This window comes from Astatotilapia calliptera, chromosome 4, assembly GCF_900246225.1.
Source record: "Astatotilapia calliptera chromosome 4, fAstCal1.2, whole genome shotgun sequence".
In the NCBI taxonomy this organism is placed as follows: domain Eukaryota; kingdom Metazoa; phylum Chordata; class Actinopteri; order Cichliformes; family Cichlidae; genus Astatotilapia; species Astatotilapia calliptera.
In genome coordinates, this window is record NC_039305.1 from 14,366,912 (window position 1) to 14,383,789 (window position 16,878).

General features: G+C 41.3%; 1 protein-coding gene across 1 annotated transcript in view; it reads left to right on the forward strand.

Moving 5' to 3' along the window:
* adcy9 (adenylate cyclase 9) overlaps nt 1–16,878 on the forward strand; it is a 37,926-nt gene that overhangs the window by 3,850 nt on the left and 17,198 nt on the right. The gene's annotated exons all lie outside the window — the stretch shown is intronic.

Here is a 16,878-nt window from a genome sequence, read left to right on the forward strand (position 1 = left end):
GAGTGTGTTATCAGTGCCCTCTGTGGCACTGGTACTATGTGACTCTATCACAGACAGACGCCATCTTCTTTCCCGTCCTTCCCTGCTCTTTGTTCTCTTCTTCAATTACATTGCCTTCCAGACGTCCTCAGTGTGTTGCGTTCCCGTTACCTTGCCCTGAACCTCTGGGATTGCTTTACAACTTAATGCAACTGTCACCTTTTCTAAAAGAGATTTGCCTGCAGCTATATCCTCAGCCCTCTATCTTGTCTTTTATGCTGCTCGACTGGAGGCTTTTTTTATATGATGCATTTATGCAAAACGCCTCAGTGTGACTAAATGTTGGCTTAACTGCTCTTCTCGTCATTTAAGGCTTTCTGATCCATTATCAGCCATTGTAAGTGAAGTGAAAGTGTCTGACTAAGGTATTGCAGATGGTGTTCATCTGCCCTTTTGAATTAGCATTTTGGGTTTATTTTTGCTTCACTGTGCTGCCTTGAAGGCTGCATGTCAGATTTTGTCCAGTGCATTTTAGGCAGGAATTAGTGTGAGCACAAATTAGCAATTCAAATGTAGACATTAATAATTTGGGCGCATAAATTATCAGTGTATTTATATACACATCATTTCCCCCCAGAGATCAGTGCTGGGATCAGTCAAGGAAAAGGAGCGACTGAAAGTGCCCTTTGTTTACCAGGCGGCAGGGCCAATTTATAGGCCTGCATTTTCCTCTCATCTTTTAGATTAATGAGCGACTACCACTCTTGCTCTTATGCTTCTTTTATTTTTATTCTGAAGATAAATGTCTTATCCAGAGTGCTATCGCCCTATTCGCCTCTTCTTTTCCCCTTATTCATGCCTCCTTTCATGCCTCCATCATGTATTCACTTCCCCCCATAAGATTTATCTTCATCCTGTAGGTTTCCTATGCCAGTGACAGAGCTGGCTGTCAGGAGAGAGTTGTTCTCCAGCGCTGTAAAATTCCCTCCGCTGTCTAGCTCACTCTGTGTAAATCTCTTGGGTACCACTGCAGCCAAGCATGGATTGTGTCTGAGTCTGGTTCCTGTTGCTTGACTCAGAAGTAAATTTCTCCGACCTAGACAGTGATCGCCGTCTGGCTGTCTTTTATGTATCTTTGAAGGACTTTTTGAGTTAGTGTAATGTTTTAGTTTCTGGGTTTTTTTGCAATTGCACTATAAGTTGGAGGTGGGTTTCTGACCAAAACGTGCCTACTTCCAAGTTTATATCCTCTTATTTATATCGAGCTGCTTTTAATATAAGCTGTTTATGGTTCATTGTAAAAAAAAGGAAGGTTCATACGGAGGGCAGCCACGTGTGGACAGTTGAGTTTTACAGCTGCGTCCTGTTCCCTCCTCAGCTCTAAACCTCAGTAGTGAGGAGTTTTAGGAAGAAAGTGATGAAATTGGGGCCGAGTTTGCATCCTGTTCTTGTAAGTAATGCGGATATTACAGTTTATTATGAGCCTCTAATTGTTTTCGTTGCACTTGAGACACCTTTGACAGAAATACCTGCTACTGTGTTTCTAAGGTGACGTGGCGATGCCTGTCTTATCTACTAGCAAGGAGTCAAAAACCTGAAGGTGTGTTTTTTCTAAGCAAAACAAAATTAAATCTAACAAAATTCAACAATAATCAAATATTAGTCTGTAGAAATGCTGAAAAATATCATGAAATTAGTTTGGTCAAGGCAAAAGTGATGATCTGCAACATCAAGTTGCAAGTCTACCCCTGAAATATTCAGTTTGACTGCCACGAGGAGAAAAAAAAGGAGCAAATCCTCACTTTAGAGGACATATAACAATTAAATATATATTGCTCATTACTTTATGGCATTTTTTAGAGGATTTGCGTCTTAATTGCATAATTTAAAAATAGTATTCATAGGCAGTTGGAGCCTTACCATAAATCATAACACGGTTTGCTGGAAGGATATTATGATATGATTCTTCTATAAACAAACATACAAGCTTTTTATCACGTAGCTATCTATGCTTTTTGTTTGTTACTTTTTCTTACTGGAAAAGCTATATTTGGCTCCATTTCCCCAGAAAAGTACCTGCATACGTCTTTCCTTTGTGCGCAATGCAGAATGATGGGACCTGCAGAAGATTATCCCTTTGGAGGAGACTGTCGGTGTGGCCTTGTTATTTTTCTGCTGATGACAGAATCGCCACACAAAACATTGCTCTTCTCTTTTTCAAGAAGCCATTGTTTCCTGGGAAAAAATAACGTTGTTTTTTATTTTTGGCTGATGCTTACTGAGGATTGCACATACTACAGTAAGAATGAAGTTATTGCTTTCATAACCAATTCATGTCTTAATCTCCACAACTTCAACAATATTACATGTGAGCAACTAGTAGTTACAGCTGTCACAAGTAATGCCCACACTGCTTTGGATAGTTAGTGAAAACACTTCTGATAGATACTCTTATAATGAAAAAGATGGAAAATGATTGTTAGTAACAAACCCGCAGGGATTTATCATCTTAAATTGAAGGTCCCTTCAGCTTTATAGAGTTTCTTAGTAATCTTTGGAGCTGTCACAGCTTTTTCAGAAGACGGGAAGGCATGTGTTTTCAACCCAGTAGCTCTAAAAACCTACTGCACAGTGCCTGCTCAGCACCAGAGAGCAGACAGACACAGCAGAGCCAAGTCTAATGACCCACATTCATGGGCTTATTTATATTGGTCAAACTCATGTTGTCGCCATTCACAAAAGATGCAGGTCCAGTCCTGGGGGCACTACATCATGTCCATGTATAGCACTGCCCACAATCCTTCCAAAAGATGCTGGCTCCAGATCTGGATTCAAATGTTAATCGCTTCTAAGCTGGGCCTATCTCTCAAACAGACAAACAATGCCTCCCTGGCAGACAATAACTTTGCTGTATAACTGCTGGGTGTGCAAGTTCACCTCGGTGACTTGACTTGCTGCACAGGTGGTATCCTGTCACGGTACCATGCTGGAATTCACTGGGTGAATAAGAGCAACCCATTTTCTTACAAATGTTTGTAGAGGCAGTCTGCATGCTTAGCTGCTTGAGTTTATACACCTGTGGCCATGGAAGGGTTTGGAACACCTGAATTCAATGATCTGGCTGGGTGAGTGAATACTTTTGGCAAAATATTGAAAGCCAGTGATGTGCTTTCCCTGCTCATGACTGTGAAAGGGTCTGCCTGGGTGTGAAAAACTCTACAGATGTCTGGGTACCCTCCAAGTTGTTGTGACAACACAAACTGTCCTACACAGCCACCAAACTACAAGAGCACCAACAGTGCGTGTGTCCTCAAACAAAACTCCACCCTACTACATATTAGTACGAAGAGAACAACTACTTGTGTCCAAAAGTACATAAATGAATGTTTTTAAAAAAAAGAAATGAAGCAAAATGAGAAGCAGTTGCTCCACTTCACCTAATTTGAACCTCTGATAGCTCTTTTGTACAATAGGCTCTTACCAAGAATACTCATTACAGCGTTCTCACTAACCAGCTGCCTCGAGGTTTAGCATGTTCGTGACCTTTTAATAAGTCATATTGCTGAGCGAAGCTGTGTCGGGCGGCTACGTACAGCATTACCTTCTCTCACCCTGTTTTCATCTCTGTGCCCTGAGGGAGATTTCTAATTAAGCAAGACTGGGTAATCTCCTTGGCTAAAGTGATTAATGTTAGTAATTCTCCATCGTCATATCTTCCCTCACTGGCCTGTTGTTATCCCGACCACGGAACGCATCGGCCGTCTCCCTGCCAGCCCTTTTTATCACAGCAAATGATATTGATTGCTTATAATGAGGCTGTCATAGCCGTGTGTGTTTGTGATGAGGAAACAAGGGAGACAACAGCAACCAGACAGGGTTTGATGTCGTGTAGATATCAAATGAAAATAACCAGGGTTTGTATGCAGAAGGCAACATGTCTCTTTATTTTGTGAATTTGTAGCACCGCCTTTACCCCTTGCTAAGAATTGATTAGCTACATTACGGTATAATTGATTTTTTTTTAGCAAAGACCAAAACCAATTTGCAAAATGTCTGTGTCTCCAGCTCTATTAATATCCTTTAACATTTACGAGTTATTGACAGTTATTTTTGTTTTGGTTAACTCGTGCACATGTACATATTAGCTTTCCCATGTCTGTACCCCTGTGCTGTTCTATAGGGAGCTACGGTCACTCAGCAAATTACACAATATTTCCTTTAAGCTCAGTGGAAAATTACTTACAATGGTTTCTACCTGTGACCTTGACTGGGATAAATGAGGCTGGTTTTGTGGTTATGCTTAGAGAAGCAGAGAAAGAGAAATGAAGGTGAGAGAGACGATGAAATGCATTTAGCTTTGGTCCTGTTCTGCTGGGAGAGACCTGGTTTTTGACCAGCGGATATTAGTAGCTTAATGAAAGAAAAGAAAAAAGAAGAAGCAGAGATACATCTCTATTGGCTCACTGTATTTTGCATTCATTGGTTTCAGTTTTGAGCTCTGGAGTGAAGCACACATAAACAAAAATTGTCTAAACACATTAAAACCACTGTATTTTACTGCCAACGCGATGTGGACGTGTGTGTGTGTTTGTTTGCGTGCGTCCACTGCCCTTATACTGCTGTACTTGACAAAAAGTTAAATGGTTTGGCTTTTTCACCCTAATATGTATACGCAGCTGTCTTCTCCCCTTGCCAACAACAAAATACCTGGCATAATTTCTGTCTAGCCTCTTGAATCCAAATCAGTATGCACACACAGCATTCAGCCCTACAATTGAAAGACAGGGGTGGCGAAAGTGAAGTGGGCTGCATTTGAGCGCTTGGTGGGGTTATGAGAGGCATACATAGGGCTATAGACATGCTAGACTGTTGTGGCACAACTGTTAGGAAGGTAAGTGCGTTAAATAAGGGGTAGGTAGTAGTGGACTGAAAGTGGGACAAAACTGCACAGAGGCAGCCAGGGGAAAGCTAAGCTGTTATACAGTTTTACAGTGACCAAGCAGAGGCTAGAGCACCTTGGCTTTGCATGGCAGATGCCAGGTTGGCCTAGGGAGTAATGGCATAATACATCACATTGTTTGATATTGTACAGCACATATTATAGTTCAGCACGGCATGGCACTCTAGCCCCCAGAAATGCAATCTCACCATTTGTCATCCTTGGCCTTATCATACTGAACAAGTCTGCAGAGCCTCAGGGTGTCAAGCTCTGCAAACACAGGTCCATTGTGGCAAGGTTATTGAAGGAATATGATGTGGTGATTAGCTGATTATTTCTTCTTTTTTTTAATTGCAGCAATCATTTCGATAATCTTCTGTGTCACACTGTTACTCTGCAGGATTAAAAAACGAGAAAAAAAGCTCTTTTCGTTCAGGAGAGTTGTGTAAGCAAGGGAACTGCTCGCTGTTTTGACCCAGCAAGCAGTAAAAGATTGAGGAGGAGCTGTAATGAGCTTCTGGATCAAGAGCAGGAAAAGCAGAAAACATACTAATGTAAAAAAAAAAAAGAGCTCAATGAGCTTTCATTTAAGCTGATACTGTGGGAGATTTTTATTTATGTTCTGAAAATCCATGCATCCCCATTGTGATACGCCTCCTCCTGACAAGTGTCAGAGGACCCTGTAGACCTCTCAGCCCACCTATAGGGGACAGCTGTCCTGTAGACTCAATGCTAAAGTGTCCTACCTCTGTCTGTTGTGACAGAGATGACCCAGGGCGAGGAGGATGAGAGGACCTGATATCAGCAGCACAGCTGTCTCCGTGATAAGACGCTGCACTTGCAAGCAGCTGACATGGCTGAGCCTGTAGAATACCATGTGATGTACCATGTGATGTAGTATGTGGAGTGGAACATGCCTTGTTTCATTTTTAAATTTAAGGTAAGGACGTCAACTCAATAGTTTTGCTTACAAAGTATAATTCGCAGGTAACATTTTAATGGTTACATCGTGGATTTTTAATGTTGTGTACTGTAAAAGCCATCCTGCCATGATATTGACTCGATATAATTATTGCAGAATAAATGTAGTGTTTTGTTGATATTGTTAAGGTGACAAGAGTGACTGCTTGAGTGTTTGTGCGTCATGTTACTAGTATTTCCAGATTTAATTCGCCAAAGTCAGGGATAATTTATCAATTCTTTTTCGTTCCTTGTCTCTGGGAAAGTGGTGGGAAATTTTCCACCTTCTCCTAAAAACCTGTTTTTGAATCACATTGTGTCAAAGTGCTTGATTTGTTCAGTAGGAGTCAAAAATATGAAATGGAGACCTGCTGTCTGTTGCAGGCATTGTCATTTCTGATCATACTGATGTCATTGTAGGATCTGTTTTGGTATAAGACGAGAGCGGGCCTCTGTTTCAGCTGCTTCATTAGCCACCATTAAACTGGAGGCTTAATGAAGGTAAGCTAATGTAGTGGAGCCATGCATTGAACTAATGTGTGGAGGTGTTTGTGGACAGATTTGTCTATAATTAGTCCATAACTCAGGAGGTTGTGAGTAGTGGAGGATGGAGGGAGTGCTGATTTGCAGGACTGTAAACATAACTTTATTGTGTGTTACAACAATGTTCTATAACTATAATGTAAACAGTTTTCATACCTTCTCATACTTTTTGCATTTGGAATATTTATTAATATCCTAAAGTAACAACCTTGTAGAAGACCAGAGATAAAGCTATTTATCTATACTCACAGGTTACTTTGGTACACCTATTCAACTGGTTGCTAATGCAATTATCCGTTTAACCAGTCATGTGGCAGCAACTCGATGCATCTAGGGATGTAGATGTGGTCAAGAGGACGTACTTCAGTTCAAACTGAGCATCAAAATGGTAAAGAAAGGTGATTTAAGTGACTTTGAACATGGTATGGTTGTTGATGCCAGACATGTTGGTCTTAAAGTATTAAAGAAACCGCTGAGCTACTGCTGCACACAACCATCTCTAGGATTAGAGGGAATGCTCCAAAAAAGAGAAAAATATCCAGTGAGCGGCAAATCTCTGTGCTGAAATGCCTTGTTAATGTCAGAGGTCAGAGGAGAATACTCAGACTGCTGTGATAGGAAGGGAACAGTAACTCAAATACCCACTTATTACTGAGGTATGCAGAAGAGTATCTCTGAACGCACAACAAGTCAAAGGTTGGAGCGGGTGGGCCACAGCCACAGAAAACCACACTGTGTGTCATGGATTTATCCTTCCTTGTATTAACAGTTCAGTCTTTTGGTGGTGTAATAGTCTAGGGAATTTTTTTTTTTTTTTTTTGTGGGGGGGGGGCTTTAGTACCAGCTGAATATTGTTTAAATGCCACAGCCTAACTGAGTATTGTTGCTCCCTTTATGACCACAGTGTACCCATCGTCAGCAGGACAGGGGCACCTCCAGAAATTATTCAGAGGTGCCCATATAGGGGCCACAAATAATATTGGGGTGGTACACCAAAAACAGAATTTTCAGTTTTAAATGTGCTGCTGTCAAATATAGGTCACTTGAAACATATGGCAAAAAAGAGAGAAAGAAAGACTTATATCACTGAAAACAGGTACATATGAAAGCCATATGAAAACAAATCCATAATAATCTGTTTTAATTGATTGATTGATTGAAAACAGATCACCTTCAGATTCTTATCATGGATAAGTAGACAAATCTGCAGCATGTGCTGTCATGTCATTGTAGACCAAAATCCCAGAAGTTTCCAGAACCTTTTTAAATCTGTGCCATGAATAATAACGGCAGTTTTGAAGGCAAAAAGAAGTCCAAACTAGCAAGGTGTACCCAATAAAGTGGCTGGTAACACAATAGCTTGTAATAATGTAAACTTTCTTCAACACAGCCAGAGTTTTTAAAGCAATCTTCTGGCTGTTTTCCATGATTGCATGCAGCAAGCCAATCTGTTACGTGGCAGGAGTTTTCACATATGCAAATGTGCTGAGAAGATCAGTTTGTATATTTCCCTGCATTCAAAATGTTCCCTCCTGCAGCGAAGAAATAATAAAATAGAGCAGAATGGAAGCACGGAAAAGAAATAGCAGCAGAAAAAAGGAGAGGGCATGCAAGAAAGGTATTAAAAAAACGATCCAGTGAGAGACAGACAGATGGATAGATTCCTGTTTTGTTAATGGCTTTTGTGTGTCTGTATTTCATAACACCAACCTGAACACAACACATACGATGAAGACGTTACATCTCCATGCCTGTTAGGAGGAGGATGAGAGAACCAGACTTCCACTTAGTGTGGACAGCTGAACACTCACTGCAGTTATAGTACTTTTTGCCTAAAGTATTATCTGTGTTGGTCTAATATTTCCACGGCCTGGGTGTCAAAGCAAAGACACTAAAATTGACGTCTTGTACGTAATTTGCCGAATCCTGCCTGCGACTTCTGGTAGAACATTGCTATTTGACGCCCTGGTATACGCACTCGCACACATGCGCTTTGCTCCAGCTGTGCACCCTGGGCCTGCAAAGGCTAATTGCCATGGCAACGGGCTATTGAAAGAGGTGAGGGTCAGCTGGCTCTTTTTAAATGGAAGGACAGGTGATTTGACAGAGAGAAAGGGTCCAAATTGACTCCATTCAACTGAATTTCTGGCTTTCATGTTTCGGTCAAAGCAATGCGAAGACTTATTTTTGTGCGAGTCCAGCAAGAATGAGACAAACACATGCGGCTATACTTTACTGTCTGAGCTCTAAAGGACACCTACGCAAATAGATTACACACTCCGAGGAGCTCAAAAATTCATACACCCTGAAAAAATGGAAAGAAAGTTAAACAAAAAAGAATCTTTCTTTTTTGTCTCTCTGCAGCTGTTGCTATCCCACTGTGTGCTCTGTGTGGTTGTTTATTTAGATCTCTGCTGGTACACTGCGAGTTGTGAGCTGTGTTATCGGCCTAGGCTAGCTTGCCTCGTGGTTCTGCAGACGCTCTGGTGATAAATTGTTATCATGAGTCACCGATGCATCCTAAGCTTCTTCCCCCCCCTTTGTGTTCAAGGGTACAGAAAATGCCAGCACTCCTTTTTAATAGATGCACACCAGCCTTTACTGACACTGACAGATGGTGCTCACTCTTAAGGTGACACACAACACTCAGTCCACCCACAGCGCACCTCTCAGTCACAAAACACCTACTTTTGCAATTTATTTATTTATTTTTTGGTTTGAGCACGCTAAATGCAATCACCCACACATACAGCCACACCCTTTCCATGTTTGTAGTGCTGTAGTGACTTGTTAGTGTGCACAGCGGGAGTGAGTGTGTGATAAATGGCTATATGAATTATGAATGATGAAAGATGACGGGGAGTCGGTGCTTGCTTAAGCCTGCTACCGTACTCAACATGCACGGATTGATGGAGCGCGTTTGTGTGGGCGTGCTGCATGAAGTAAAAAAAAATAAAAAAAATGTTTTCCTCCGTTTGAACTTGTGGGCATATTTGGGTTTTGTGAATGCACAGCGGTGAAGTTCTTCATTATTAGCAGCTGGTAAATTCACTTTAGAGTGTCTGAGGCCAATTTTAGCTCTCTCCTTTCAGTGGATGCGGAAGTATTTTGAAATGTTTGTCTCTCACACCCTTCCTGTGTTACTGTTAAGGACATTTCTGTAATATTTTTGACCTTCCTCTTGAACCATTTAGGTTTTTTTTTTGTCACCCTTGTCTCACTTTTGTGTAATGATTTTCTGTTGTGTAATTTTGTCTTACATAATTCAGCAGTGATGTGCTTTAACTTTATTCAAAACCTGCAAAATTAAGTTAAAACTGACTGTTATCTTCCAGTTTACGCACAGTATAAAAACATCAGCAAGAGTTTGAGCTGTCACCTGAGAAAGCTTCTTGCCAAAAACAAAATAAATCAGTTTATACTTGAGAAAAAGAACTGTCGATGCTCACAAAGCAGGACATAGATATACAAAAGTGTCAAGAACTGGAGTGAGAAGTATCACCAAGAAATTCAAAGAGAGCCACAGAGTACAGAACAAGCCTGGCAGAATTAGGAAGTGAAAGATTTCAAAGACTCTGGAAAGAAAACTAGTGAGAGATGTGTCTAAAGACTCCAGAACAACTGCCAAGACATGAGTGGATAGCTTAGCCAAGTCAGTAATTGTAGTCTGAAAGAAGACAATCACTGGAACCGTACACAGGAATGGACTGCAAGGCTACAGATAAAAAAAAAGCTCCACTTCTGTTGGAGAGACACCTTCAAGCCAGACTGAAGTATGCAAAGGACAACCTGGAGAAAGATTATAGATACTGGTCATATGACATGAAACTAAAGCTCTTTGGCCACAGAGATGCTGCTTATATTTGGAGAAAGAAGGGAGAGATATACAACCCAAAGGACAGCATTCCCCACGGTGAAATGTGGTGGTGGAAGCGTTATACTGTGGGGACGCTTCAGTGCATCTGGAACTGGGAATCTCATCAAGGTAGAAGGAATCAGGAAGAATGAAGACTATGTGAAGAAAGCAAATTCTATCGTGTATCCTCATCATTTCATCAGTTGAATTCACGAGGCTTAACCTAACAAAGAAATGTCAAGTTGGTATTTGTTCTGTTTGTCTGATACAGTCATAAATATGAGCTAACATAATGTCAACTGTAAAATCATTTTTGGCTGAGCTAGTACGTCAGCCACAACATTAAAACCAGCTGTCTCAGACTGCAAGGAGGCTGAAACACAGCGATCCAGGTTTGAGTCCGAGCCGCTCTCCCTCCCTGCTTTCCTATGGAGGAGCAAAGAGAATTAAAAAATAATGTTAACAAACAAAAACACCTGCCTAATCTTTAGTAGCTTCACCAGGCCAGAACAACGTCCACAAGACTGGATGTTCCAGCAACACTGCGTCTTTCTAACAGGATAATTAATGTGTAATTAAGTGAGCACCACAGGAACAAAGGAATGAACTATTAGGTTTTGGCCTCACAGGAAATATGACTAAGATCAGTGAAATTAGTATGAAATGTTGTTTTTAACAATACATAACTTCCACTTCACAGTAATAATTTTTTAAGTGTTTAGTGGTGGTGCAGTGACTAGTTTGTATCCACCAGCCAGCTGATGTTTTTTACTGTGGAGTTTGCGTGTTCTCTCCAGGTACTCCTGCTTCCTCCTACAGTCCAATGACACGCACAGAGTTGGGTTAATTAGCGATTCTAAGTCGGCCGTAGGTGTGAATGTGGTGTGAATGGTTGTCTGTCTCTCTCTGTGTGCTAGCCCTGCAACAGACTACCAACCATCCAGGATGGAAGGCTGCCTTTCACCTAGCCCTCCTGCAACCCTGGATTCTATACATGGAAGAAAATGGATACGGAGCAAAAAGCATCACCAATGTTTCCTTAAACTGCCGGTGTTCCTGGTCTCTCTGGTGTATGAACTGATCTCCCAGCCTTAGCTTCAGGTTTTCCCCTTGGCTTTAGTGTGGTACAGTCCTTCTGCATTTATCAGCTGCTCCCCCGTACACATACTTCATAGCCCCAGGGAATTTCTCTGCTGTCACCTTTTAAAGCTGTTGCTGACTTACAGCACATGTGTGTGTTTGTGTGTTAAGTACCTGATATATCCCCAACAGAGGTCATCCCCCTTTGTTTGCTGCATAACTTTCAATAAGTTATGCAGCTTATTACTCTTACTCCATGCTTCTTTTTTTCAGTTTTTCTAACCTCCATCTTGTTGCTGTCTCATTGTTGAGTCAGACTGCTGCAACTGCTGTTTTTCAAATGGCACCTTCATCAACGCTGTGACATTGCAGCAGTGTTTATCTTCGCAGCCTCCGTATCAAACTGTTCCTCTTCACTGAGATGTGAAATGCAACACAACTGTTAATTATGACACTTGTTAAGAGGATGTAGAAGCAAAAGCATACATGACTTTTGTGTTTGTCTCAGGCGGTATACAGTGGAGGGGTTTCTGGGGTAAGCTGAATTTGTAGTTAGCATCCTCATTTACTTTTGCTGTATCACTTGCCTGTTCTAGTTAGAGAGCCCTCAGGGGAGCGGCACAGTGCTCGGCAGAAGATCCAGCAAATTTCCGTCATCAACCCCCAGTGAAGACACCATTAATCAAAATGTTGAGTTAGCAAAGTTTGTGAGACAGCTGGCGCATGAAAGGGAGGGAGAGGTTGGCCTCTGTCGGCTGTTTGCTTTGATCATTTACCCGGAGCCACAAATGTGGTCGCTGTTTAATCAATAGGGGAGCGCTGCTCATAGCTGTGGGTCAATAGCATCTCTGGCTGAGATAGTTCAGCCTGTAACGAAATCGAATTTCAGTTATGAGACTGTCTTCTGACAATTAATTAAATGTGCAATTTTTCATGGATGTTGGCATTTTATTTGTTTTATTTAAGAGAATGGATGAAGAGAACTGAGTTTCAGACAGCATATTTTAGCATCATATTGTGATAAATAGGAGGAACACCATTAGCTCCTAGCACTCAAACAGCACTTTTCACAGCCAGGAGGAGATACTGGAGGAGATACCAGCATGCTCTTGTGGTTTTGGGGATTTTTAGGTTTTCTCTAAGTTTGTATTTTTGATTGTCTTTGCATTATCGTCCTGTATTCTGTATTGCTGTTATTTAGCTTAACGTTATTTCCCTATACCTGATATGCTTTCCTTTTGGTGTTGTTATTTAGTTTTCAGCTTCTATTCGATAGAGCTCCTAGTCTTCTGTTCACGGCAGGTGTGGCGACTTGTGTATTTTAATGACCTGCAGAGCTATGCCATTAGAAGCATGAGCTCCTGGTAGGGACGCTCATGCTGGACAAATCAAAGGGTAAAAGTCAGACAAATTTGAACTACCTCCCCTTGAGGTAAAGGCGTTGATCAGAAAATAAAAACTGGGGATTGCCAAGATCCAGGTGCACTGGCAGGGTACAGGGAGTCATCAATGGCCTATGGTTCTCATAAAGCGAAAGGGCTTAGACAGGCAAACACTGGAGGAGATGGGGAAAGCGTTCCAGGTTAAAAAAATAAAATTAACAAGAAAGATAGTTGTGCCTAAATCTACGCAATTTTTCTCACTGCAGAATATTGGACTTCAAAATGTTTGACTGCAGTCGGGCATTTAGCTTCATTCATCACATTACTGATGTCTTTCCTCCTTGAACACTCGCCTACTCCAAAAAAACTGCCAAAACATCTGCTTTCATAGATGTGCTCACACTTGCTGATGATCAATTAATCAAATGCATTTGGATTAGCGGCACCTGATTGCTACTTATCCTCTTAATTCCTGAAGAAACAGTACCCACTGTGCAGTGTACCCACTGCTTCTGCTCTTTGGTTTCTGTTAAATAAATAATGCCACATTGCAATATGTCATTTTTGTTCATCCGATGTTTATTTCCCTCATTTTAGATCCTGGCATGGGTCAGACGATTTTCTTTTGATATGTGAAACCTTGAAAAGGGGTGTATGTGTGATGGCTGAAAAACTTAAAAAGAGTTAAACAAAAAACGTGTACTGGAAGGCTTGCAGTAGTGTGACTTTTCCTAAAATAAAATAAAAACATGAATCAAGTGCATTATCTGTTGAAACACTTTGGATGGTGTGTTACATCAGTTCACCTACTTAACCTTTAACAATGTTCGTTCGTCAGATTTAAAAAAAGAACATTAAAAGCGTTTCCATAAGAAAAGCTTGCACATTTGGCTATTTCTGCAGCGTAGACAGACGTGCTGAATGGCAAAGAAGCCATATGGTCACCATTATGTGAGCAAGAACGAGGGAATTACCTTTCATTGTGTGTGTGTGGGTGAAGTGTGAAATGTGATGAGGTAAAAAGCAGAAGATGGAAAGTGAGGCTGAGCTTTTGGGACGATGTCAGTCGGAGTGCTTCTTTGTGGAGAAGAGTGCTCTACGCCGATGTGGCGATGAGGCAAGCGGATATCGTTGTGAACACAAAAGAACATGGAGGATATTTGGATTTGTGACAGAGAGCGAGAGAGCGGGCAAGTCAAAGAAAGACAGTGAGCTACAGCAAGACTGACAAAAACATGCAGAAAATACAGGCCACTGTGCAAAGGAAGGGGGGTGTTAAGAATTTTTGAGGGATGTCAACTGTATCTGCCAGTAGACCGCGGCAGCATGGGATTGTCGGGGATGGAGGGATCGTAGGCACAGAATACAGAAAGAGTGCGGAGAGCGTAAGAGACAGACACAGCCAAGCGAGAGTCAAGACTTTGGAGAGATGTCAAGTGTTTCTATTGTTGTTTTGAGTGAGCTGTGGTAGGGCCCGACTGAATTCAGGAAAAAAAAGGAAAGCCCAGACCAAATGTGGAAATTTAGTGTTAGTGCCACCCCTGTGTGGAACAAAGAGAAAGGAAAAGGATATTAAGAGATTCCAACGGGAAGAAAGGCCTCAGAATGACTTGTTGTGCTGGGACAGTGTGTTTGTGTGTAAGCAGAGAAGTACTCGGACGTGAGTCTCAGTATAGTGACATATTTTTGTCCTGAACCTGGAAAGCAAATGCTGAGAAGGCCCAGGTGCTGTGCAAGACCTGCTGTTTCTTTTTTTTTTTTTTTTTTTTGAGTACAGGCTTATGTAACTTGTTTTGAGAGGTCACTCTGGTTATCTAGGGTTGAGAAAAACTCTGTTGATTTAGCTGGGCTTCACTGAGTTTGACGTGTACAAGCAAGGCACAGGTTTATTTGTATCCCCGTCTGCAAAACGTAATGCTTGGCACTGATAATGTGTTGTTGTTGTTGGAAAGACTGGCAATGTGCAACACATGCAGATGAGAGTGATGATTTTGCTTGACATGCTTGCTTATGTATACAGTGGCGGTTCCTGAAAGCAGCAGCCTCGTGAGCAGGACAGTAGAGTGCCCTGTCCTGCATAAAAACTACATTCTGCACTTTTCCAAAGTCTTGAGCCACTCCTGATTTCTCGTATCGTGCTTGAAAGGAGCCAGACTTTATTCAAATTTTTAATTTAGTTTTTAAAGTGGTCTCAAGCAACAGTTCTCCAGGCTTTCTGAAGGTCTTTTAAAGTTTTTCTTTGCACATTGGCTGGTTTTTTTGTTTTTTGTTTTTTTATACTCGTTTTCACTCCACTCATTTCACTGGTTTGTTAGTTTGTTCAGCTTCTTAACGTCGCCTATGAATAATACAAGTGTACAAATGTACACATAACAGAAAACTTAACAAAAATACAATTTAAAATTGATTCTGAGGAACTTTAAAAGCCTGTTGGAAAAACGTAATTTGTTCACAGTCCTTTAGTTGACTCTGTGAGCTATTAGCCAAAACTTGGCATATCTTGTCATTGTGTACATAAAAAAAAAAAAAAAATTGAGGAAAGTGATCGAGTGCAGGATAAAGAAGATTCATCCCAAGCAGCAGCAGGTGAACAGTGTCAGTCATGCTGTTGAGAAAAAAGAAAACTCCAACAAAGACCTGACACAGGACCTGAGAGATGCATCTGACCCTTCAGTTGATCCATCTACTGTTCACTGAAGCCTCGTCAGAAATTGTCTCAGTGGAAGGGTGGCTGTCAAGAACCAAAAAAGGAAGTGCTGTGTGCTCGAAAAGCTTATCTAGAAGTTGCTCTTTGGTAGGGCAGATGCAAACTCAGTCCTATTGACTCTTAAATCTTCATCACGGTCTGATGAAAAGCCTGATAAAGTGCAATATATAATATAAAATATACTTATTGTTTCAATAAATCGCTGCGCTTATTTCCCATTTCCCATAATGAAATCTGGGAAGGCTCAAGACCTTTGCATAGTACATTATATTAAATCGCTAATCAAATGTAATTGTCATGATTCGTTGTGTGGCAGGCGGGAGGAGGACCCAAAATGCAAAACTCACAGACACGGGGATGAACTCAAAAAATCACAGCTTTAATGCTGGAGAGGCAGAACGTAGGAAATACAAAACTAAACTGGGAAAACTAAATTAAAGAGAGACGAGGGCTCATAAATACACAGAGGGGCACACAGGGGGTAAGAGTCACGAAGGGAAAACACTTAGGGAACAACACAACAGGGCAACTCAGGAAACATGGCCTAAGGAACGAAATACAAAAATACAAGGAACTAAGAATACTGGGCCCACATGGCCCAGGACCATGACAGTAATTAAAATCTTTTGAAAAGTTTTACCACCGTCTCTGCTTTTGCAGAATTCTTAGATTGCTATTCAGGATATTTTAAGTACTATGTCTTTCTGAATTCTCTCTTATGTCTCTGAAAAAGCAGACTGCATTGATCTGCTTGCAGATCCCAGCGTAACTGAGCACCCATGGGATGCGCCAAAACAAGCCAGGTCCACTGAGGACCAACTAGCAACCCAACTAAACTGCCACTATTCCAGTGCCAGACCTCCCTCTGGAGGGCTAGCATCTGTGCTGCGATGCATCACAGCTGTTTTGGTGGACCAAACGGGCAGATACAATTCTAGAGATGTGGTTTTAGTGTTGTGGCTGATTGGTGCACGTAGTTAATGGAACAATATTTAAAAAACCTGGCCTATATATTATTCAGAAGAGGATGTGTTATTGGCAAAGTCAGCATGTGAAACAGCCCGCTCTCTTTAACCGTCTCTGACATTCTCTGACAGAGGAGGAAGTCTTTCCTACCTTGACATTGGAAATAATTCTGCCTACCTGTCCTTTAAAATCTCAGAAGAAACACTGGCTCAGCACAACTAGAAGGCCACCACTTACTTTCCTTCCCGGTCTCCCATGGATGCTGGGCATAGAGATGTACGCAAATTCACTGTTCTCCTTTACTGACAGATATGACAGCTGAGTCCCTGTGGGATTCCTTATGAAAAATGCATACACGTCATTTATGTTTTCTGACTGAATAGGTTCACTCACAAATTACTTTTTACCCACTACCACCACAAACAAACTCATAGATCTATCCTTTTACATTTTTTTCCTCTTTTTA